Source organism: Episyrphus balteatus, chromosome 1, assembly GCF_945859705.1.
Source record: "Episyrphus balteatus chromosome 1, idEpiBalt1.1, whole genome shotgun sequence".
Lineage (NCBI taxonomy): Eukaryota > Metazoa > Arthropoda > Insecta > Diptera > Syrphidae > Episyrphus > Episyrphus balteatus.
The window spans coordinates 69942911-69967424 of record NC_079134.1 but is presented as its reverse complement, the minus strand read 5'-3'; the positions used below and the strand labels follow the sequence as shown (position 1 = coordinate 69967424).

The 24514-nt window shown below is 35.6% G+C and overlaps 1 long non-coding RNA gene across 1 annotated transcript; it reads left to right on the top strand.

Moving 5' to 3' along the window:
* Window positions 1–1829: 1829 nt before the first annotated feature.
* Window positions 1830–24107, top strand: LOC129914851 (uncharacterized). Its single transcript, XR_008772257.1, has 3 exons — window positions 1830–2056; window positions 21426–22805; window positions 22884–24107. It is a non-coding gene; the product is annotated as an uncharacterized LOC129914851 (long non-coding RNA).
* Window positions 24108–24514: the final 407 nt, after the last annotated feature.

Genomic DNA, 24514 nt, shown 5'->3' with positions numbered 1-24514 from the left:
TTTATATTTTTAATTAGTTATTATTATTATTTTGTATTGATATTCATATTTATACATACATATGTATTGTTTTTTTTTCGCTTGAATTAAATCAAATAAATAAATAAATTAAAAACTTAAACCTATGATAATAAAAGTCTTAGTTCCCAAAACGCTTAAACCAAAATAATATCAAATGTCATAGCAAAATACCTATTGCTTGGGACAGTTTTGCACCTTAGTGTATGTAGATTTTTTCAGTTTTATTAAAACTTTTGATCTTTCTTTTCTTACTGAAACATATGTTAACAGTTAACACAGAAAATTCAAATAAATTCATAAATTATTTTAACGGGTACAAACTTCATTGGATTCCTGCTACCAAAACACGTGCAAGCGGAGGTTGTCTTTATGGAATCAAGAAACCACATTTTTAATTATAAGATTTTGAAACTATACAAGAAACGACTGTAATTAAACTGTTAAAAAGAAATGATATGTATATATATTGACTCTTTATTTGAACTGTAACAAGTGGACCGACAATTTTGAAAAGCTCAATAATAACATTTCTGTACTCGCAAACAAGAGCGTACTAATAATTGGCGACATCAACAATTTTTGTGTAAACGCTAAATCTAGAACATCCAAGGACACAGTGCGCAATAGTAATGGTGCAGCTCTACTCGAAACGCTCCAATTGTATGATTTTATTGTTTTGAATGGCTGTACCGAAGGAGATATGGAGGGTCAGTATACGTTTATTGGAGGGCAAGACAAGTCAATGATTGATTACTGCATGGTGAATAATGACTGGCTTGAACTTATAAATAAGTTTGAGGTCTTAAGCAAACATTTTTCCGATCATATGCCAATCGCAGTAGAATGGAAAATCGAACCCGACTCTTCACAAACAAATCTGCAGTTGTTACCTCGACTCAAATGGAGAGACGAAGAAGCCGAAACTTTTCGTCAAAATCTAGACATTTTGCTCTCAAGAATTCCACCAAGTACTAAGTCTACAGATACTCTTTCAAATGATATAGTAAAACGCATTAGAAATTCAAAAAACAAATCGAACTCTAATGTATCGAAAGTGTTCAAGCAAAATTGGTTTGATACAACGGCGTATACAAGGGGGGGATCACGGGGTCATGACCCCCCCCCCAAGAAGTCAAATCTTAAACAATAATTTGGTAAGTTATACTTAATTAAGATGATTTTTAAAATGTTTAAGTTTTAGAACTTGAACGAAAATGAAAAGTGAAAATATTTTTTGGTGTCAACGAACTATTTTACCATATTATTTTGAAGATGCGGTCATATTTTTAGTGAGCAGCTCTTAACCAACAAACAAAATAACGGTCGTTTCTATAAAGCAATCTTAAAAGTTGTTCAATTTTAAACGTATCCTTAACACGTTGACCACCATGTGACCCACCGGTGCCGGTGGGTCACGCAAAACTTTCCCAGGAGGTCACAGTCAGTTCATTTTTAAATGGATGTTTTTTCATGTGGCGATTAATGTTTTTCTTCTTTGGCACCTAGAAAAAAATACGTTCTTGATAGTGCAAAAGGAAAAATATTATATGTCGAATTCTCAATAACCAAAAATTCGATCTGCAGTCGACTTGCAGTCGCTACTTTTTCCTTAAATGAATTCCAATGAAAAAAAAAATTCGCTACTTTTTCCCGAAGAATCGATCCTTTTAAATCGAGACACAAACACTACAATTTTGTCAAATACAAAACGTCAAACCAAAATAAAATTTTGTAAAGAAATGAAGAACCAGAGCCAATTTTTGTTTTTTTTTGTGAATATAAATCATTTTTAGTGAACAAAACAAACAAATGTTACGTTGTTTTGTTCCTACTATGAAGTTTTGTATAGTTTTTTGTTTTTCATCGGTCACTTAGACACAAATACAGTCACAAGAAGAAATCGCTGCCTTATTTAATTATCTAAAAAGCCAAGAATTTGTGAATTTTGTTTGCTTATAAAATATAATAGTATTTTTTACTTTATCTTTTGAAACAACTATCGATTTGTCAATCATCAATGCTAAACCAATTATAGGTAAGAATTTAAGTAACCTTGTCTACAGCCAAATTAAATACATATTTCCAGCAAGCTTAGAATATTAAAATTAACCTTTAAGAACCAATTTAAGAAAATCTAATAAATATAACTGAATGTGTGTTATTTTGTAACCCGAAGGCTGACGAAATTAGACCCATATTTTGTAAAATTCTTAATAAGTAGGTAATATAAAGAATTTTGTTCAAAATAATATTACCGTTTAAAATTACCAACATTTCTATAGGTACCTTTAAACTAGCATTATGTTTTACGCCAAAGATAGTTTTTTTTACTCACAGAGATATTCTGGGAAACTGTGAAGCAGACGAACTCGCCAGAAATGGAACTCTAATACCAATTTTACCCAATAAGGCAAATATTGGTATACCAATCGCAACGTGCAAACTCATGCTGAAGCAAGAAGCTATAGAGGCAACAAACATACGATGGTCAAACATTATAACTTGCCAAACGACCAAGCAGATCTGGCCTAGGCTAGATCCAAAACGTTCAAAAAATTTATTGTCTCTAAGCAGATTGCATATCAGCTCTGTAATAGGTGTCTTAACAGGACACTGTCTCATAGGTAGACACGCCATAAGACTTGGCGTAATCTCTAACGACTTCTGTAGAAGTTGCCTTGATGAGGAAGAAGAAGAAACAATCCAACATCTTCTCTGCTCATGTCCTGCCCTTTCCAGTAGACGTAAAAAATACCTGGAAAAATATTTCTTAGAAGATACTAGTGAACTAATCAATACTGACATCTTCAACCTTCACCGCTTCATTAAAAGCTCCAACTGGTTTAATTAGTGAGGAATTTCCTCACAAAATCATGGTATCACAACGGACCAATAAATGGTCTAAGTGTGTCAGTTGTTTTCCTGACAGCCATTTCTACCTAACCTAACCTAACCTAGTTTTTTTAAGTTGGAAATTATCCTAAACATGGGTCGGTCGTAGTTGGGTGTTATCTGTTATGCAAACTACATTGAATTTTAATATATTATAAAAAATGTTATCGCCCTAGTCTAATAAAATTTGCATAAGATTTAAAAAACTTTTTTTTCGAAATGCTATTTTTTTAACTTTGTGATTCGTTTGCCTTAGGAAGACTTTCAACTAAAAAGTTACCACATTTATTTAATATAAAGAAGATTTTCATAGTATGTATATTTAAAAATGATTTTGGGCTAGCGGAAAATCGAAGTACCTATACAGTTTAATTTTTAGAACAGCATGGTCTAAGCAATTGTGCTCAAGGCTAAGGCTAAACTAAAGCAAAACGAATCACATACCTTTCTTTGTTTAGTAATTCTCCGATACTGTTCGGTTCAAAATGCGAAACGAACAAATTTAAATATTTGTAATTTAAGTAGCACATTTTCAAGTCTATACTTTTGTAAAAAAAAAATTTCAGCGTGACCCCCCCAAGAAGTAAACCTGTATAGCCCTTGGTTTGATAAAGAGTGTATGAGAGCAAGAAAAAAATCTCTTCTGAATGCATTATGGAACTCCAACAATAATGAATGTAACGGGGCAACAGCATGAGAACATTGGGATAGGGATTGTGAAAAAGGAAGACCGGATCGGAAAAGGATAGGGATTTTTGGAAAGGGAATAGGATAGGAATAGGAATGCGTATCGGACGAGACCATGGCATGCTGGCGGAGCACGGCTAAGCTCGCCGGAATAGGGGGGGGATCTTATCTTTCCGGTACGCCTCACCTCGTTACAAAACAAAAATCATGCCAACTCTAACTTTTTATCTCATAAGAACATTCGTTGCGGCTCTAAGGGTGTCTGTGGACGTCGCACAGTGTGGGAATTCGCGAATTTAGCGGAATAAAATTAATAACGCTTGCATTTTAAATTTTTTTGTAGTTTTTTTTTGTGATTAGTTCATTGAGTATGTTTTTCAAATCAAATGTAATTCACATTTTGGTGATATTTTATTTAAGTTTTTGTAAAATGAGCTTTGAAGTGACAGGTTATTTTCACCAAAAAGTAATTTTTTTTTGAAAATCATAATTTACAAAAAAAACTTTTGAGGAATGATTTATTGTTTAATTTTATGACAAATATGAATAAAATAAAGAAAAAAGTTAATTATTGTCAGAATTGACTAGGTTTTTTGCAAACCGATATATCAATGACGTTGTTTATGAACTAAAGAAACTATTCTCTAAAAGGCTACTAAAACGTAAAAGATACTATTTCAAGGGATGTTTTAAATTATGTAGCTTTATTTATGCATAATCAATGTTTTTTTTTTAAATTGGTAAGTGTTCTGTCACGAAATTTTTCTGCCATACAAAATCAAGGATACCAAAAATTAAAAGAACCGTAAACTTCCTGTCGAAAAAAAATCAGTTTAACTGGAATAGACAATTTGTTTTTACCAATCGTGTTATTCTTGTAAAATAAAAAGCCAATTTGAATTTATTTAATTATTTTTACTATATGTTTTGTTTTTAATGTAAACAATTTCACCCATACTAATTCCTTTTTCCACTTTTTCGCAAACTAATTTCATATGCAGTTGAAATTTCTTCAAAGCTAAGTGAGTCCAAGAGGCCTTGTAATTTCTTCTCCTTCATTTTTTCACAGCACTCATTAAATGATTTTCTAGGTCTACCCACACTTGCAGAATTCGAAGGGGAAGGAATTTCGTAAAATATTTGCTGTGGTATTACTAAATAGCCACTGAGCCAGGAAGCATTTTTGCATTCAAAGCTTTCACGGTTCCTGTTTTTTGACCATAACTGATCTAACTTAAAACAAGTTGTCCTCACAGACGCCTTTAATGATTTAACTGCTTCTTCAGAAAACGTTATGTTACCAAAAACATTTAAAACAAATGACATAACTGCCTCAAAGCGCTTAATTTTTATTTTTGAGACCCAAACATCAAATATTTCCTTCTTTGTTATTTGGAAAGACATTCTTTAAATTATATAATACCGAAATATTTTGTAATTTAAAAGGATAGTTTGCTAATTATTCAAATAACATACCACATTATAAAAAGACGAAAATTAATACTCCACAGTAGGGTAGGATGGTATAAGAGTCTATGGTTTGAAAGGGAATATAAGACTGAATGCACTTATTTTGGAAAGATCTAAATGAGTTTGATCTGCTGTCAAAATTTCATGCAAATGTGCTGGTAAACAGAGGTGCTAGTTAAGTTTAAGTTTTTTAGCACTTTTTTTTCCAATTTTTCTTGCGAAACAAATTAAATTTTCCGCTTAACAACAAAAAATAACAATAAACAAAGTATGGGACATTAAAAAGTCGACAAAAAGAAACATTTGAGGAACACGTAAGATTGGTCATAAAGTGCATTGTGAAATACATATATATTCTTCGATTACATGTCTAAACGTGTAAGAGTGCGCACCATGATGATGTATAAGAGTGCGCGGGTTATAAGAGCAGTAAATGCTATCCAAGGCTTCAAAATAACTGGCATTTGTCCATATACCAGCAAACAGCAGCTAGAAAAAGCAATTCCAACCAAAAAGAAACCAAATACAAGTTTTACAAAAAACAAGCGAATGAAAGTACCTAGGAAATATTGAAATTTTCTCGGAACCATTAATCAAAGACTAAATTGATTGTTCCTCATGCAAGGAGTGATGGGTTGAAAAATACTCTGTTTTTTTAAAGATAGGCAGTTTTATTTGAGACTTTAGTGCGAATTTACACCTGTACGCAGCTGCGCACTCTTACAAACTAAGCCGCGCACTCTTACACAATAGTGTGTATAAGAGTGCGCAAATGACCTAATGTGGTATTTTGTTTATAACTATTAAATTAATACATTTTTGTTACCAGTTTTAAGTTTTTTTCGTTGCTTTGATTATAATCTAAAAACTATATATAAAAAAAGTAGTTAAATTCTTTTTGTTATTGTTTTATTTGGTGTTTTGTCTAAAATGCGCACTCTTATATCACCTTACCCTACATATACACACAATAACAAAACACAGCACTTATAACAAGTAAAATTAATTTTAATACCAATTTTCAAAGTATCAAATATCAAATTTTGTGAAAAATACGCCTTAAAGGCACTATTGCTCGAAAAATAAACAATTGTTTTTTTTTTATTAATTTATTTTTATTATTATAATTGGAACACCCTTTATCAGATGTAATACTTTTTTTTTTATTAATTGATAGTTTTCGTTTTTAATTTTTAAAATAACTTAATTCTTTTTTTTTCTTACTGTTAACTTTGAATTTGAACACCCTGTATTTTTATTGAAACTATTTTAAAATAAAAAAAAAATTTTAAAATCATGAAGGCAGTGGCATATGCGGATGATCTGGTTGTACATTTATCAGGAAAGTTTTTACCTGTGATCAGTGAAATGACCGACACGGCTTTGAGAAAAGTTAGCAACTGGGCTACAAGCTGTGGCCTAGGAGTTAATCAAAGTAAAACGGAACTGATGCTTTTTACAACTAAAACCAAAATCCCTGTCTTCCCTCTACCTCAGCTCAACGGCCAAATCTTTTCACTTTCTTCTAGCGCCAAATATTTAGGTGTAATTTTTGACACTAAACTGAGCTGGAAGCTTAATATAGAAGAGCGGGTTAGAGAGGCGAGCATTGCTTTCTATGCCTGCAGTAAAACCTTTGGGAAAAAATGGGGTCTTAAATCAAAAATAATTCTATGGACTTACACAGCGGTTGTACGACCCATTCTTACCTACGGCGCCATTGTTTGGTGGCCTGCACTTAGTAAAGCTTATAACATCAACACTGGACGACTGGAGCCCTCCGGTCGTGCCCCACGGAGGCTCTAAACGTTCTCTTGCACCTCTTACCCATAGACCTTCATATTAAATACCAGGTCTCTTGTAGCGTTTTAAGGCTAAAAGAAACAGGCAGTTGGAAGGCAAAATCTTTTGGTCACAGTGACACAACAAATTTAATACCATCGGATATGCTTCTGACACCCACGGACTACTGCACCCCTATTTTGAATACTGTAATGAATTGCAAGGTCAGCTTCCCGTCGAGATCAGACTGGGAAGAGGGCATTGTGACGAAAGACTTCGACACCTGCATTTTCACTGATGGCTCAAAAATGGATTTTGGGGTCGGTTCGGGTGTCTACTATGAATCCCTCAATATCTCAAAATCCTTTCGACTGCCAAACTTTGCCAGTGTATTCCAAGCGGAATTGCTGGCAATCAAAGAAGCTTGCAAATTACTTAGAGTATATCCAAATCAAAACCAAAATATAGCTATACTAACAGATAGTCAGGCAGCTATAAAAGCAATTGCTTCGGTCACGACATCCTCCAAATTGGTTCAGCAGTGCAGAGAGGAACTCTCATTGCTGAGTGGAAGCCTCACAGTCACTCTCATCTGGATCCCAGGTCACAGTGGTTTTGAAGGCAATGAAAAGGCGGATGAACTGGCCAGGCAAGGAGCAGCCCTTCATGAGTCACTAGCAGAAATAGTTAACATTCCCATAGGAGTCATGAAGGGCGATATCTTCTTAAAATACCTAACAAAAGCTAACAATAGGTGGCACAACTTGACTAGCTGCGTCATATCCAGAAAAATCTGGCCAACCTATAATAAATCCAAAACATATGACCTAATCTCTAGACCCAGAAAAGATATTAGCAGAATCGTTGCGGTGTGCACAGGACATTGGCCGATAGGGGAACATGCAGCAAAGTTGGGTATACCGCACAATACCTACTGTCGCAGCTGCTTGGACCAGCAAGAAAAGGTTAGGTTAGGTTATGTGGGCTGACAGTTGATATTGTTACCGTCACACTTAGATCAATGTAGATCCCTTGTGATACCCTGAAGTATTGTAACTTCATGAAAAAAGTGTTAACCTATGAATGTTATGGTTGTTCGAGCCATTTGGAGGACTTGACAAAGTTCAGTAGGCTATTGCCTGAGAGTTCCGCTAGTTCTTCTAATTCATTAAAGAAGTAGTTTCCTAAGAATTTTTTCCTAGTGCGACAGAGTGCTGGGCAGTGACAGAGGAAGTGAACAGTGTTTTCCTGTTCGTCCTCATTACCGCAGCCTCTGCATAGATCATCCGTACAAAGCCCCATTTTCTTTTTGTGGTATCCCAGTAGGTTATGACCCGTTAAGACGCCTATTAGGGATCTTAAAGAAGGCTTACTAAGTAGTAAGATCTTATTTGATTTTTTCTCGTCGATGTTCGGCCATAGTTTCCTGGTGTGACCGCAGGTTTCTAGGAGGTTCCATCTATCGTTGGTTTTTTGTGAAATCTTGTTGACGATATTTCGCCTTATTTCACATTGTGGGATTCTAATGTTAAGGTCTATGAGAGAGGGATCAAGCATTGAGCCCTCCCTTGCAAGCTCATCCGCTTTTTCGTTTCCGAACACATCACTGTGGCCGGGAACCCAGCAGAGTCTTACATTATGCTGCATACCAAGAACCCTAAGCTCTTCGCGACAGCAAGAAACAAGCTTAGACTTGATTACGGTGGCAGAAATCGCTTTTATTGCCGCTTGGCTATCAATGAAAAAGGTGATGTCAGCAGGTGATATCGCCATCATGGATATTTGTTTAGCAGCATTTTTCACTGCCAATATCTCGGCTTGGAAGACACTGCTGTGATCGGGGAGCCTGAAAGAACTGGAAAGGTTGAGGTTTTCTGAGTAAAAACCTGCACCAACCCCAGTGTTCATTTTCGAACCATCGGTAAAGATAGCGATAGTCGACTCATTTGAGAAAGGTATACTGTTTTCCCAATCTTGTCTGTTAGGGAAACTGACATTAAAGGACTTGTTAAAGTCTAAGTAGGGGGTCATGTAATCTGTACTAACGTTGTAGCCAACGTAGTTAGAAAGGATCGTAGTATGGCCGTTTTGACTAGTATTCCAAATGTTGGTTTGACTGAGTCGTAGGGCGCTGTTCGCTGCCAATTCTTGTACAAATAGATCTAAGGGAGTGAGATTAAGGATTGCTTCCAGACCCGCGGTTGGAGTGGACCTCATCACCCCCGTAGTACTAATGCAAGCTGCTCTTTGTACTTTGGTTAGGGTCTTCAAGTTCGTGGATTTCTCCAGAGCTTGCCACCAAACTAAACTGCCATAAGTCAGAATGGGTCTGACAATGGCGGTATACATCCACATGATTATTTTGGGATTTGGTCCCCAGTTTCTGCCAAGAATTCTATTACATGAGTAGAGTGCAAACGTGGCTTTCTTATATCTTTCTTGAATGTTTGGACCCCAGTTAAGTTTCTTATCCAAGATCACTCCGAGATATTTCGCTTTATCCGAAATCTTAAGTGGGGTGCCATCAATTTTTGGCACTGCAAAAGGAGGAATTTTCCTTCTGTTTGTGAAAAGTACCAGTTCTGTTTTAAGGGGGTTTACTTTAAGACCGCATCTCTTGGTCCAGTTACTGACCTGGGATAATGCGCTTTCTAATTGTTCGCTTACAGTGGTTAGGTATTTACCTGTCGCTAGAAGAGCTAGATCATCTGCGTAGGCTATAACCTTGACGCCGCTGTTTTTCAAACCAGCAAGAAAAAGAAACGGTCCTCCATTTCCTATGTCAATGTCCCGCCCTTGCTAGGAATAGAGCACTCTCTCTGGGGAGTGAATTCTTTAACGTCATAGATAACATCTCAGAATCAAAGATCAAAGACTTGATCTCGTTTCTAAATGCAACAAAGTGGATTTAGGACTGCCTAACACTTGTTTTTCCCTCTTTTAAAACCAATTAAAAAATGTATTTCAAATAAATCCAATTATCAATCCAGGTTTCATAAGTTTTGATATCAAAACGGCGCATTCTGCGCTAATTGGGTCAATCAAACACGGTTTGCTTGACCGCCATCTCTACCTGCCTACCTACCATTTTAAAATCAAATTCACAAATTTTTTGAACACCCTGTGAAATAAAAAAAGTTTCTAATTCTATAACATTCTTCTTCTAACAAAATACCAAAAAGTTATTCGATTTTTACGGTATGCCATCATTTTTTTTTTTTTTTGATGGTCATTTAGAAAAAAAAATATATCATAACAAAATTGGGGTGTCAAATTTTAGTGATTCTCGATAGATAATAAATCAAGCTTTGCATTGAATATTGTCTCTAAGTGGAATAACGCGGAATAACTAAAGTTTTGCTCTAACAAAGGTACAAAAATCGAAAAAAAACACATTTTTTTAACTTCAATCACCAAAACAAAAATGTAAAACACCCTGTGAAATAAAAAATTACTTACATAATTATACCTTGGTATTTAGAAAATATAAAAAAATAAAACTTTTATTAAAACGCACACCAAACGCACGAGAAAAAATTAAGAGCAAAGTAATCTCTTTCACCAAATAAACAGAAAAAAAATCGCCAACTGCAACTTCGAAGCTATTTTTTTTGTTTACATGATCCCCACCTATCAATGCTTTTGTTATCACTTTCTACAATCTATTAGCTTTAAGAAAAACCGGTTTTGGTATCAAACAAGACAAGTCATTTTACGAATTAAATTCCGCTAAATTCGCGAAATCCCACACTGTGCGTCGGGGCAGACTGGCCGTTCCCCCACCACTCCTGGAATCGGTTTGGCCAACATGATCCGATTCCCCTTGGACCGCTCGACTGCTACCCCATCATACTTTACCGTCCATTCTTAGCGGGCCCCTCCACTCCTCCTGTACCACTAGCAACTCATATCAGAGCTTTTTAGATCCATTTAAAATCGGTACGTGGCGTGGCTCACAATAATAAACATTTTATTTATTCAACACAAGAAACAAGAAATATTAAATTTGGTACGGTAAGACTTGCACTTGCAACAAAAAAAAAAACAATCAAAATGGTAAAATTATAGCAATAAAATAATTATTTGACAAAATATGTAATGTAGAAAGATTAAAATTGAAATTAATTTATCGATTTAAAAAGATTACAAGAATTTAAACGATGTGGTGTAAGTAGCCTCTTACGTCATTCACATTGGGGCTGTCGACGTCTCTGGGGTTTCTCTTATGCCAGAGAAGTGTCCCACTCCCCCTCGCACTTCGGCGACTCAACAATTTTAGGGTCAACTATCGAACCCAGCCTCGCCCGAACTTTCAGATTTGCAATTTTGCACCAATTATTAGTTACCCTACCTATAAAGCGCTTTGTAGGTGGTTTGCACCTCAATTGTTAATTAATTAATTTGTTTTTCATCGAATTTTGGAGCAGCTTTGGGGCGGCTCTGGACGATATTCATTTTGACTTTGACGATATGTTGTATGATGTGAAGTAGCAGTGAACTTTTCTCTTTTAACTTTCCCTTAGTTTTTGCAACTTAAAAACACATAAAAAATGACATATATACACACACGTTCCATTTGATGTTGCCATCTGAACCGAAAATCTTGAGCGTTCTCAAAAGCTATCTCGATAAAGACTTACGTGTCCTTCCGACTCAGATTGCAACCGCAAATGAAACATACACAGGACATTAACTACCCTTGCTATCGGATTCATTTTTTGTCGCAATGACATACGAAACCTTCAATCCGGTAACAAGTGCATTTAAACACTTAACATCGTAAATTCGATTGATTTTCATTGACATCTTCGAAACACCTTGTCGCATTCGATCCAGTATGCTTGGAGCTTTCCAAATCAAGACTTACAAGTTGTTTCGATGGTGTCAGTGACTATCCTTAGACTTGACTGGACAAAGGACAATTCACAAGGACTAACTTCGGACTTTACGTTGGGCGCCATTTGTAACGGGGCAACAGGATGAGAACATCGGGATAGGGATTGTGAAAAAGGAAGACCGGATCGGAAAAGGATAGGGATTTTTGGAAAGGGAATAGGATAGGAATAGGAATGCGTATCGGACGAGACCATGGCATGCTGGCGGAGCACGACTAAGCTCGCCGGATTAGGGGGGGATCTTGTCTTTCCGGTACGCCTCACCTCGTTACAGTACAAAAATCATGCCAACTCTAACTTTTTATCTCATAATAACATTCGTTGCGGATCTAAGGGTGTCTGCGGATGTCGGGGCAGACTGGCCGTTCCCCCACCACACCTGGAATCGGTTTGGCCAATATGATCCGATTCCCCTTGGACCGCTCGACTGCTACCCCATCATACTTTACAGTCCATTCTTAGCGGGCCCCTCCACTAATGTGGAGTGAAAAAAAAAGTTTTCTTATTTTTTGTTCTACATAGCCAGGATGGGTGCCATTTGGAATTTAAATAACGGCAAAAAAATTTCAGATCGATCAAAGAAGTTTTAGAGGGTTCACAAGTCACTTGAAAAAAATGAAAACACCATAAAGGTTAATTTATGGAGTTTTTTGAGTTTTTATTGTTTTACTCAGTTTTTTTGATTAGAAAAACATGTACATTATTATTTGTGGTTCAATTTTCATTAGAAAATTGCGATTTTATTGACTTTAGGCCCTTACTGCAAGAATCCAAGGTCGGCGAGCACCCCCAACCCCCATGATCCAGCCATGTAAAAACATAAAATAAAGAAATTTCTTAGACAAAAATAGTTTTGGTTTTTTGTTAATTTCTCGAGAATGACAAGATGTTTTTGGATGCGGTTTTCTGTTTTTCTTTAAAAACAAATAAGAGCATCGAATTTTAAAAACTTAAGTAGTACTTATATACATAAACTTTTGAAAAAAGTTAGTTTGAAATTTTTATTTTTCAAAAGTTCGATTTCGAAAATTAATTTTTCAAAAACTGTGCCAAAAAATGGCCATATTAAATTTTTTTGTAAAAGACGAGGTTTTTGGCTTTACAAAAAGGCATAGCACGTTATTGTAAGTGTAATCGTTGATTTTTAATATTTTTTTGTTTCAAATTAAATAATTTTTTTTTAAAATTGCCCCTCCCCGCTAAACGAAGGGGAATAGACCCCCCTCCCATACAATTTATTTCTTGTCTCGACCGAACCAACACGCTCTAACTTCTTTGCACATTGCTCCGTCTCTTTTGGAAATTGCTCCCAGTACATTTCTTCCAACAAGCATGTAAATTTTCAAGGGTGTTGTGAACCCTCAAGATATTTTTTGATCGGGTTGAGATTTGGTACGCTCTTTTTTGATGACTAATGGCACCCGTCCCTGGTATGTAGAAGAAGAAAAAAAAAAAAAAAAAAAAAAGTGCAGTTTCACTCCGCCCTACCCTCCACTCCTCCTGTAAAATTTTACCACTAGCAACTCATATCAGAACTTTTTAGTTCCATTCAAAATCGGTACGTGGCTCACAATAATAAACATTTTATTTATTCAACACAAGAAACAAGAAATATTAAATTTGGTACGGTAAGACTTGCACTCGTATAACTCCATTTGAGTTTATACTAAATGCAACAAAAAAAAAACTATCAAAATGGTAAAATTATAGCAAAAAAATAATTATTTGACAAAATATGTAATGTAGAAAGATTAAAATTGAAATTAATTTATCGATTTAAAAAGATTACAAGAATTTAAACGATGTGGTGTTAGTAGCTTCTTTAGTCGGTGAACCTTTTCATTCACATTGGGGCAGTCTCTGGGGTTTCTATTATGCCAGAGAAGTGTCCCACTCCCCCTCGCACTTCGGCGACTCAACAATTTTAGGGTCAACTATCGAACCCAGCCTCGCCCGAACTTTCAAATTTGCAATTTTGCACCAATTATTAGTTACCCTACCTATAAAGCGCTTTGTAGGTGGTTTGCACCTCAATTGGGGTGATAAAAACGATTATTCTACCGTCGGAGGAAACTGGTTCGCCCTGTCGCTCTTGTACGACGACGTCACGTCCTACCCACAACACACTGTTGCTTTCTTAGCAACTTCAATAAATATAAATCAATTAAATATTAAATTAAAAACAATTAAAATAATTTTATAATTTTAATCGATTCAAATTCAACGTCTGGTTGGCGATTTCGATAAATTTAGGTTTGTGCCCTCGATGCCAAAAGCTTTCGAAGTAAATTTATAAATTCGTTCGAAATTGAACTTTCAATTCTCGAATTTTCGGAAAAGTTTAAAATTTTCTGTGGAGTTGGGTCTCGGCTTTTTCGGATTTTGAATTTATGTGTTTTTTTTATAGGGTGATTATTTAGTTTTTCTTCGAGATTTATTTTTGAAGAATCTTAGAAAATCTTTTACAACTTCAATTTCTAGGTACTCATCACTTCATCACTTGGATATTAGTTAAATCTGCTCGTGCACCCGAATCAGCGATTTTGAAAGTCCTTTTAGATAGGGTCTTCAACCGGGCGACGCTGTCGTCGTCGTCGTCCTGCCTCGTTGACCCGAACCCTATATTTTTATTCGTTAACTTCTAAAATTTTTAAATTATAAATTTTTAGGACTCACCACACAGTTTTGCTTCCTATCCTCTTACTTTTTATAAAACTTCCTTCGAATTTATACCCTTTAAATTGAACACTAAAATAAAATAAATTTATTACACACTTCACTTATGTAAAACTTTACTTGAAAAAAAAATCTAATGTCTTACATTATGAATTCAACGGCTCGATTTAAACACTCTGACTATCTGGTTTCGACTATGCCTAGCACTTCTGGTTCCCATTCCTACCGCTACCTAAACGTATCAAAACCACCACTATTCCTTTGTTAAGGTATTGTATATGAACTCCGTTGGTGTAGAGGCACCTCGATTTAGCAGGAGCCGTCCCTTTTCGTATCCCCCCGATGGGGATAGCATTCTCCACAAATATCGCATTAGTGTGCGTATCCCCCAAAAGTATATCCCCACTACTTCGACATGTTCGAATCTGATTCTGAATGCTTCCATTCGATTCGGAGTCATTCTGAGCTTTTCGATTCGAACTATATCTGTCAAATCAAAACATAAATTGCAATATAGAATAAAAAAAGAAACGAGAAACAAATCATTGTATATTTATTCCTATGTCTGCTTCTACATGAAGACGCAAGGCGCAGGAATTATCTTCGAATTTCCTTTTGATTTTCCCTTCGGTGCGTCGCGCGCTTCTACAAGTAGTATTTTTTATAAGACGCAAATTTGACAGCTATTTTTTTTATTTTATCTTGTTCTCGTTTTCGTATATATTTTTATTTGAAAAAAAGCACCAAAATATACAAAAAAACAACATCAGGGGACTCTATGTGCAACGAAAACATTTAAATAAATTTATAGGGTTGGGGTCGAAATTCTGTATGTTGCAAAATTCTGTATTCAAAATACTGTATGCCAAAATACTGTATGTCAAAATTCTGTATGTGCAAAATGCTGTACGAGCAAAATTCTGAAAGTCAAAATTCTGTGTAGCAAAATTCTGTTTGGTCAAAATACTGTATATCAAAATTCTGTACATCAAAATTCTGTATATCAAAATTCTGTAAAAATGCTGTAAAAAAATATCGTTTTGATAATGTAAAAAAGTGCGCGCGCACTTTTGTACATTATCAAAACGATATTTTTTTACAGCATTTTTACAGAATTTTGATATACAGTATTTTGCCGTACAGAATTTTACAAAACAGAATTTTGCAAGTCAGTATTTTGTTCATACAGTATTTTGACGTACAGAATTTTGTATTTACAGTATAATGACGTACAGAATTATGGTCTCACAGTATTTTGACCCTACAGAATTTTGTCGTACAGAATTTTGACAAGCAGAATTATGACCCGCTCCCAAATTTATAAAAGTTCTTATACACCCAAACAATATACATCCGACGAAGCGAACTACCGACGAAATCAATTAAAGCAAAACAGCAAACAAAAAGAACAAGATCAAAGAGAAACGTCAAAGTGAGTCTCAAAATTTTCGACCGGAGACTCACAGGGTAAAAAATCTTCCACCCCTCTTTTTCGAACTTTCTTTCTTCCTTACTCTACATTGAATCTTGACTTTTACGTCTTCGTGTAGAAGCAGACTATAGTACTCTCATGAAGTAGAATTTTCTGTTTTGCGTGGCCACCGGTGGGATCGCTAGTTTATTTTATATTTGAACCTTATGGAGGAAATTGAAATGCAGATCTACCAAAAGATGTCGCTAACGAATATAGATTTGTATTTTTATGTCTATGAATAATGTAGATACAGGTTGGTTGCAAAAACAATAAAAAAATTACTACTCGGGTATTTCGGGTGTTGGAGTTTATAGACTTATTTTTATTGAAATGTTATATTGATGCGGAGGCTGCCGTAACAAACCTCCGGATGGATAGAGCTCCGGGAGCTTTACGTAGACGGTGACAGGCTGCCTTTTTAGTAAAACATTAAACAAGGTGGGGAATGAACCCACCTAATCCCAAGCCGGGCTATAAAATCGTTGTGTTTGCTATCAGTATTTTGCCACTTTGGCCCTTAAGCATGCTTTTCACAATCCTTTAGTGCTTCACGCTAAAACTTAAAAACTTTATCTATGCTAGTCTCATATCTCATTATATTTTTCAGTTCCCTGAACTCAATAGACTTCGTTATCCGAATTTCGTGTGGAAAGTTGATCGGGTCTTTTAAATGCAGTTTGTGGTCTGTGTGACTTTACGTTTTGATCTCCTGTTTGAAATTTCATAAGTTCAAAAACGAATAGAGACATACACAGTGGACAACATAGATATCACAGGGTTAATTAGGTTTTATTGCACTATAGGTAATTGCACATTCGTTACTTTCGGGTTGATATTGAAATATGTGGGAGTTTTTGTACTTTGCCACAAAATTAAACCAAGGGCATAGATGACATAAGCGCCGTATTGGATTTCGATTTTAATAATTAATTTTTCAAAAAAAAACAAAGTACAGTGAAAGATTCATTGGACATCTAACAGAACCACAAATAACGAATGTGTAAGCATAAACCCACTTGACAAAAACTATTATAACGTAATGATGAACATACATTTTTCAAAAAAAACTATATTATCCTGAACAAAATTTAAGTACAATTAGGTAGTATAAAGATAAAAACAATTTGATCTCGACTACTCTGAACGAAAAAAAATTAACTTATTAAAATTTACTTAACTTAACAAAACACTGAACAAAAAATATGAAATAAATTAAAGAAAACACTAATTGATACAGCTAACCAAACAATCAATAATGAATTAAACTAACAGAAAAATAAATTAACAGAAACTATAAAATTAATTCTAAGAGCCAATTTTTCAATCTTCTAATAAACAGTCAGTATTAGGCTCATAAACAATCAGATAAAAACATTGAATTTTTCAATCAAGAATAATTTATTCTACAGAATAACAAAAAAATTGTCAAATTCAAAAATATTTAAAATTAAACGTCATTTTTATTCATGATTGTTTTTGTTTTCTTGTGTTCCACTGTATTTTTTTCAAAATTCTTTCAAAACAGCTTTGACAACTGACACAATATTTTTGTTGAGATTATTCCTTAGAATAATTTTTATTCGTCTCTGAAAGAAGCAGATAGTTTCATTCTTAGAAATAAGCTATATCTGCTTGTTGAAAAATTTGTTTTTTCTCTATCCTTAGGAATTAAGTACTAACTGACTGTTTAACTGACTATTGAAAAATTGGCCCTAAACTAAATAAAACTTACTATAAACTATACTAAATACTAACTAAAACCTACTATTGCATTCTTAATCTACTATAAATTAACAAAGATATCACAGGTTGTCTGAGGGACTTCACTGTTTTAATTAATTAACAAATAACATGCAATTAACAGACTGACGATTGATAAATAACTCTAATAAAATTGGAAGATTAACAAAAACTTTTATAAACTCTGAAATTGAAATTAATAAAAACTTTAATAAAATCTGAAATACATAAATAAATAAGTAACTCTAATAAACTCTGAAAATAATTTGAATAAATAACACTTAAGATTTACTAATAGGGACAACAGACTCTGGACAGTACATTTATATCACAGATCTATAGTTGTTATTATTGTTTGATATCCTTGGCATGGAAAATACCAATCTTTTTTCCTAGTTCGTAATTTTTTTTCCTACTGCTTTAACTATGCGACATTTAACAAATTTGGGACATAGCTTCGCGGACAAATACTTGGATGTGTCTTTTAAGACAAAATTACGTCTGTAGACTTCTTGACCAGGAACATATTTAACATTTCAAGTGCGCATATTATAAACCCTATCACTTTTCTCTTTTGCTTTAAGGATTCCTTCTTTTATTTTGTCGCGTATACACTGTAATCTATTTTGCCTACGCAGAACCAACAATTCAACATCGTCGACTACAACACTGAGTTTTTGAGTCAGTTCATATCCGCTTCCGTGAGTCATCATATTTATTCCAAATAGGGCAAAATAGGGTGACACACCGGTCGCTGAATGAACTGAACTCCTCAACGCTCCGGCGATGTGGCTATGGTGTAAATCCCAATCACGTTGGCCATTTTTTAAATACGAGCGTATAGCTGCTAACAAGGTTCGGTTCACTCTTTCAGAAGCGTTAGATTGCGGTGCATAATTCGCGGTACTAAAATTTCGAATACCATACTTTTCCAAGAGATTTTGAAAGTCATTAGCAAGAAACTGCTTACCATTATCCGAGTGTATGATCTGTGGTACACCGAACGAATTGAAAATTTCATTTCGAAGAAACTTAATGATACTCGTAGTATTCGCAGACTGTAAGGCTTTTAAAAACACAAATTTCGTGAAATGTTCTAGCACTACAAACACATACGCATTTCCTGACTTAGATCTTGGATAAGGACCCAAAAAATCAACATACAATTTTTGAAATGGACGATCTACACTGAAGGTACTAGTAATAGGTGGACGTAAAATTTGATTAGTTGGTTTGCACTGTTTACATATAGAACATTTAGAGACATAATAATTAATTTGAATGGTCATATTTGGCCAGTAAAAATATTGCCTGATGCGATGGAGGGTTATCGCGACTCCTCCATGCGAAGCTTGAGGTGGATCATGGGCTCTTTTTACTATTCCATCGGTTAATCCCGATGGTACCCATAATCTCCAATTGTGTTCATAAGTCGGTTCTTCTACCCATGCCGCAAAAGAACGCTTATAAACAAAATTGTATTCTACTTTTAGATCTGGCAACTGGTCCTGATTATCACGAATCGCTTGAATCAACTCTTTATATTCCTCTGACTCGAATTTTTCTGAGTCAAGGTCAACCAAAGGAGCAATATCTCCAATCTCAATGCTGTCTACATGTGCCCGAGAGAGTGTATCTGGAACGACATTTAATGTTCCTCTCGGTCACACTATAGTTTCGCTGACACGAGTTCAGTTTCTGTGAAAAGTATGCTATTCTCTATCTTCGTCGTTTTTCTGAAACAGAACTGCTCCAATTCCAGTATCAGAAGCATAGCATTGGATGTAGAACCTTTTTTTAAAATCTGGTTGAGTCAGATCCGGAGCCTCGGTTAAAACCCTTTTCAGCTCTTCAAAAGCGAAAACTACCTCATCCGTCATTTTAAATTTCGACTTCTTATTTTTCAGTGTATCTGTTAGGGGCGCGGTCAAGATGGAAAAATCTTTTATGAACCGCCTATACCACCCTGCTAGTCCAAGTAGCCGGCGAACTTGTCTTTGATTTTTCGGCATCGGAAAATTTACGACCGCTTCGACCTCCGCTGGGTCGGTTTTCAACTTCCCACCACCAACTATAAAGCCCAAGTACTTTAGTTCTTTGAAACAGAACTTTGACTTTTTAAGTTGATGGTGAGATTTGCCTTCCTTTAAAATTCAGCTACTTCTTCCAGCATGGTGACATGAGTCTCAAAATCCGGTGCAATAATCAAGAAGTCGTCTAAATCGAAAACGTTGTCCCTGAGTCGTGCAGGAATAACCTTATCCATCAAGCGGCAAAGTCTTTGAGCTGCGTTGCCCAGCCCAAAAGGCATTACTTTGAACTGGTACAAGGTCCTCCCTGGTGCCGCAAACGCAGTTTTTTCTCTACTCTCTTTCTCCAGCGGTATTTGCCAAGAAGCATCCTTAAGATCTACACTACTTATGTAATATGTATTTGGTAGCCGACTGATAAGCACCTCGATATGAGGAAGTGGGTTTGCGTCCTTTTTGCTTAACTCTTTGACCTTACGAGAATCCAGGCAAAAACGATACTTTATGGTACCGTCAACTCCTGGTTTCTTAATAAGGCCAACAGGCGAGCACCAAGGATTTTCGCTTTCCTCTATAACGCCGAGCTTAAGCATTCGGTCTATTTCCTGGTTCAATAAGGTTTGTACCGCTGGCGAAACAGGATAGTGACGCTGCTTGACAGGCTCAGCATTTCCCGTATCGATAACATGTTCCATTAGAGACGTTTTCCCAAGACCGTGACGGTCATAGTCAAGAAACTTCTGCTTGACCGTCTCCAATTGTAAACGTTGCTCTGGTGTTAGGGGATGAGTATCCACACTGTCTGCTTCTTCTACTGGAACCGAAACAGAACTGACGATGTTTGGAGCAATCTGGAAAATCTTCCAAAAATCCACTCCCAGATACAATTCTTGTTCCAAATTTGATACCAAAAAGAATGTTACAGTTTTAATTATTATTTTATATGAGACTTTAGTTTGGACTTTTCCTACCTGATTCTTGCCATCAGCTGTTTTGACTCCCGCCTTATATGGAAGAATCGAAAATCCAGCCGCTTTAACTAACTCTAAACATCCTCTCCCGAGAATGCTAACGCTGGCCCCACTATCGAGCAAGCCTAGCATTTCCTTACCTCCAATAGTCACTCTAGCGTAAGGCCTTGGATCGGTATTAATGTCCAAAACCGTAGATGAAATCCTTCGACTTGTTTCTTTTCTTAATTTGTACCTATCTCTTGTTTTCTGAACTCTTTTCGAAACTTTTGGACCATCTCCGTTAAAAATTCTATTTCTCGCTAATTCGTATTCTCTTATCCTACACTGAGCCAAAAAACAACGTAAAATCAATGGAAACCATTTTGAATCAATGGAAAATCACTACATTTTTAGCCTTAACTGGAAAATGATTGAATCAAAGTAGCACACTTAAAATCTAAGTTGTTCACACATTAAAAAAAATAAAAAAAAGTAAAACTGGCATCCGCTGGGGATCGAACCTGCTATACCTGGGTTGACAAGCTTGTGCTTTACCACTGTGCCATCTCACTTATAAAAATTGAAGTGACAAACTGTAACTTAAGCATAGGATGCTTTTTAGAAAATTAATGAATATATTTTTCACCATTGATTCAATGTTGAACGTATTAAAAATTACTATGCGTTTTTTCTCTGGGTGTAACATGTAAAGGTTTTATTACACTCAATTTGACTTTTTCTTTGTTAACTGGTTTCTCTTTATCATGCTTACTGACTAATAATGTAATTTTATTTTCGTTTTTAGTGTTTATTCCTTGCATGGGGCTGTTTGGGTGGAACGCGACTCCCCCATCGACCTCGCATTCCTGAACGGGTTTCCCGGATGGCATGTAGGACATTTGGGAGAAATGAGTCCTTCCTTTCCACATCCGAAGCATAAAACCTTCCAATTGGAAGACAAACCATTTTTAAATTTGTGGCCTATCTGTTTACAATTCCAACAATCCAAGGATTTGGAATCGCTTGACCCACGAGATGTTTTTGGTCGAGTCCCCGGATGTTGAAATGCTGCCAAATGCTCACCCTGATGAGAACCATCCATGTAACGCGACTGCGTAAAACGAAAATCGTTTAAGGCTGAACGATACTCGTTTTTTCAATACGACTGACATTTTGCTGTCGTTTGGCTTTGGTTTTGTTGTGGAAAATATTTTGTGTCTACTAGTGATATTCATCTTGAAATAATTAAAATATAAAAGTAATTGGAAGAGAAGATGTAAATAAATAAATTTTTTATTCGTCGTTTAAAAAATATTTCGTGTCTGCCAGTGATATTCCTGTTCGGCTAAAAAATGTGAATGCATTATATTTGGAAATGAAGAATGAAAATAATCAAATATTTTATACATTAAATAGGCCGCCAACAAATGGATGCTGTTATCATATGTATGGAAAACAATCCCGGCCTTGCTAAGAATTATTTGCCCAACACCCAAGCCAAGGCTAAATCCAAAATACTTTGGATTTGGCAGACACTCTTAATGCAAGTGGACTTCCGAAAAAAAAAACATCGATGGCTGGAAAAGCGTATCGCGTATGTTCTTTTAAACATAAGAAAAATTATCTTTTTTATGTTATTTATGGTGTGGAAATACTAGAAAATAGGTAAAATCAGAAAAAAAACAGTTTTCTATTAGAAATTTAATTTACTTTTTTTTGTTTGTTTATATAGCCAATTTTGACAGTCACAATTAGGAGTGAAGTTAGTTGCGCTTGAAAAAAGAATTAATTCATTATCGTTTTATGTAGTCGCTCTTTGTCGCGACTATCGTTTGTCGTGGCTATCGTTGTTTTGCCGTTCGTTTCGTATTATGTAATAGGCCCCCTGAGCTGAGACCTAATCCTATTCACGGCCGCGAAGTATTGGTCAAATGTCTCAGCAAAGCCATGCTTCCGATCCATCATATCCCTTACCAACTCGTAATCAGATCGCGAATTTTTATATTGGCGCATCAAGGCGTCACGAAGCTGTGGCCAATCGGGACGATAAAATGTTCGCTGGAATTGACAATACCACTCTTTCGCAGCACCGGATAGTAGTAGACGGAATTCCCTTAGAACCTCGGCCCATGGACATGCGTATAGGCTCTGGAGCATCTCTACTTGGAACACGAATTCTTCTACCGTGAGTTATTCTAAATCTCCACTGAAATTCACTCCCCATTTATCTAATGTTCTATACTTTTTTTTATTCATATTACAGAAATAATGGTGTGAACTACATTGTGGCGTCGGATAGTACCCACCTTGAGGCTGATGTGTACCTCCAAAACCTTCCTGGAAGTCAGGTTAGGACCTAGTGTCGCGGAATGACCGTTGATTACCCGCTCTAGGATTCCCTACCGGAACAAAAGGTCTAGAAGATGTATTCAATTGCGTGGGATTTGCTACTCCTGTATTTTGCTGCGCTGCAGGTAAGTCATTCTGATTATGACCACAAGCTCTTACTTCCTCTCTCATACTCGCGGTATTTACTACCCCTACCACTTAGCTCATCAAAATGTTTTCTCATCTCTACCATCAGAGACTGTGACAACTCATTTCTTATTGTTGAAGTGTATCTCTCGCAAGCACTCATGACCGCATTATTTATTTCCGCGATAAGACCCTTTGGTATGGTGTTATGGGCATTTTCGCCCCCTTCATTTCCCTCATTGGACACTGTTTCCCTATCAACCTGATACCCAGAATCCTTTTCGGACCCAGTTGTGTTCACCCTTTGCTCATTTGTTACCCCCCCTGAGTTGGCATCGTTTATGGTCAACTCACTGAAGGCTGGTGAAACTACTGTGTCTGCCGTACTGCCCCTTTGGCTACCTGACGGTGGAATTGGTGGTGGTGGTACGGAAAACATTGGAACTTGATTCCCCTCCCCTGTTTACGCAATCGACTTGGGGTCGGCTGATTTCGGTGGGGAATGGGTAATAGGCATTTTCTCTAATTTGCTTGCTAAATTTTTAAATTGAGAGCGAGTGGTCGCCCGATTTTGCTGGTATATTAAATAGTCTCTTTTCTCTTTTTCAGAGCTCATTACAACATAAACTTGCGAACACGAATTAACTTTGCTCTCCAATCAACACTAACAATTTTAAAACATAAAAAAAAAATATGAAAAAAAACTATACTCTTTGAAAAAAAAACTATGTAAATATGTATATTAGTGTGGTCCACCTTATAAGGCAAAAAAATAAACTATATAATTCATTACTTAACCACCCATTATTTTGCTACACATACAGTAGCGAGCAAAAAAAATGCAAACCAAAAAGTTTTAAAGAGTTTTGAACAAGAACTAAGTAACCAAATAAGGCATATTGAAACTGTTTTATTTTCATTAAACAGAGTCAATTCGTTCAATATTTTACTCCAAAAACATTATTTGGTCAAAAGTCTACTTTTATATGCGTTTTTAGACGAGCAAAAAAATGCAAATGTTTTTATTGTTTGCATTTTTTTTGCTCGCTACTGTATCTATACTAACATATGCTGAAAGTTTTAGCTCTCAAAAGTAAAAGGAAGAGGGCGCTCATCAGCTTTGAAATATTAGACTTTGTTACCCTTAATATCTGATTATATCGTAATAGGACTTGGCTTGGGGTTGGATTTTGGCTTAAATATGATAAGCACGCATACTTCCGACAGCCAAGTTAATGATTTTCATGTTTCTTTGGTTTTGAGTCATTCATATTTTACTGATTAAATCTGTTTTGTTTTAACTTTAAGCAAAAAATACTTACAGACGAATTTAAATGATCAAAAAAATCTGTGAAAACATCACTTAACTAGTGATTTTTTATGAATTTTTATAAAAATTTCTTAATTTAGTATTAATTT